The sequence below is a fragment of the Lissotriton vulgaris genome, chromosome 3_1, assembly GCF_964263255.1.
Source record: "Lissotriton vulgaris chromosome 3_1, aLisVul1.2, whole genome shotgun sequence".
Taxonomy (NCBI): domain Eukaryota; kingdom Metazoa; phylum Chordata; class Amphibia; order Caudata; family Salamandridae; genus Lissotriton; species Lissotriton vulgaris.
The window spans coordinates 2,057,430,130-2,057,432,127 of NC_141689.1; the positions used below are offsets into that span (position 1 = coordinate 2,057,430,130).

The 1,998-nt window shown below is 41.2% G+C and overlaps 1 pseudogene; it reads left to right on the forward strand.

Annotated features, from left to right (window-relative positions):
• The first annotated feature begins 393 nt into the window (after nt 1-393).
• On the forward strand, nt 394-1,554 carry LOC147728800 (uncharacterized; annotated as a pseudogene).
• Nucleotides 1,555-1,998: the final 444 nt, after the last annotated feature.

Below are 1,998 nucleotides of genomic sequence, written 5' to 3' on the forward strand. Positions count from 1 at the left end.
GAACATATACATACTTTCTCAAGCAAGAATATTTCAAATATCCCTGGTGCGTTTAACACTACAGGCAGCTTACTAAATACTCCCAAAGGTGAGCCTAAACGAGGTCGAGGTCGCGGACGTAGAAAGAAAATAGGGCTAAACAAAGGTGATGATCCAGAAGGGGGAATAGAAGTTGTGAAAGGTGTTAATACATCATCCAAAACGAAGTCATCTTATTTTTTGAACACTGAATTTAAGTCTAAAACCCCATTTGTGAAGAGTAAAACTAAGGGGAAGTAAAAGGACTCTAAAATATTACATCCAGCAGGTTCAAAAATTACTCCTTCGCTTCGCTCTTATTTTAAAGCCATTCCACAGATTTTACATCTACCTGAAGGCTTAGACGATCAAGATATGGCATCTACCTTTGAAAGCAACCCCTCATCTTCTTACCAATCTGTCATACTAGCGGATACATCAGTATCTGGGGTGACTGACCAAGCTGAAAAAAGCCCTGCTCAAGTAACAGAAATGGCCCAAACTACGGATTTAGTAGCAAATGCACAGGGATCACTAGACCCAGAATCAGAGCAACAGCTCCTCCTGCCAGGACAATCTCAGCACCAGTCTTCATTCTTGCAGGAGGTGAGTTTGCCTCAAGATCTCATTACAGTTTATTCTGAAGAGACTGAAGAATTACACTCTACTGAATTGGGAGGTGCATCTGGGGGCCCAGATGAAGATGACTCTGTTAACCTTGTCCAACTTGACACTAACCCATCATCGACCCCTTCCTCTTCCTTCCAAGCCCCATTGACGGCAGCCTCTGTTCTGGAAATGTTTTCAGCTCTTACTTTGGAGATAAGAAAGGGATTTGCGGAGTCATCCGCTAATCAACTAGAGTTCAGAAATTACTGTGAAACACTTGATAATAAAATCGAAGGTCTCACTATAAGAACTCAAGTGTTGGAAGAGACGGTTGGCATTCATTCAGTCCACTTGGATCAGGCGAAGGAGGATATTAAGAAACTTACAAAGGAAGTTCTGGCCCTCAGTGAGAGGATGGAGTCTCTTGAGAACAACGTGAGAAGGGGGAACATCCGTATTTTGAATGTTCCGGAAGGATCTGAAGGGACAGATATTAAACAGTATATCTTCTCTCTACTGAAAGAAGCACTGTCTCTAGAATACACTCCTGCAGAACTGTCACTTGATATTCAGAGGGTACACAGGGATCCTTTTCAACTGAACCCACAGAGATCTAAACCGCACAAAATTTTAGTCAATTTTCACACCTATGTCCTAAAAGAACACATCTTAAATATGGCTTCAAAACAAAAGTCTTTGTCTGGAAAAGGCTTTACTTTTTTGATAAGATCGGACCTTTCCCGAATAACTCTTGAAAAGCAATGGGAATTTGGAAGGCGCTTGGATGCCTTTTAAAATTTGGGCGTGACAGCCCAGCTTATGTTCCGGGCAGCCCTTAAAGTAATGCACAACAATAAGATGTATAACATTAGGTCTGTGCAAGCAGCTGATTAGCTATTAATGGATCTGGGCAAAACGGGTCGCTAGGTTTAATATTAGACGCCCTCTCCTCAAAATCCTAGTTGCTTAATATAGGTCCTGCTATTTAATCCTTCATGTTTTTAATATGTAAATCATAAGGCAGATGTACCTATATATATGCACTATTTATGCACTACACTACTTAAAAACCACATAGATCCAACTCATTTTTTTTCCTCTTTGCTTCAAATCTTTTATTCACTCGTTATTAGTCACTTGAATAGTCAGCGGTTAGACTTTCTTGCAGGTGGTCAACCGGTGGGGCACTATCTACTGGACATTGTTCCGGTTAGATAATGTAAGGGTTCTTCACGGGGGAGGGGCTCTCACCCTGAGGGGGTGAGTGCGAATGGGTGGCAAAAATGTAAAAGAGTCCTCAATAACCTAAATAACCTAAATGGAAGCTTTTGGAATGGTAATTCATATTTCACACATAATTGCTGGACGCAA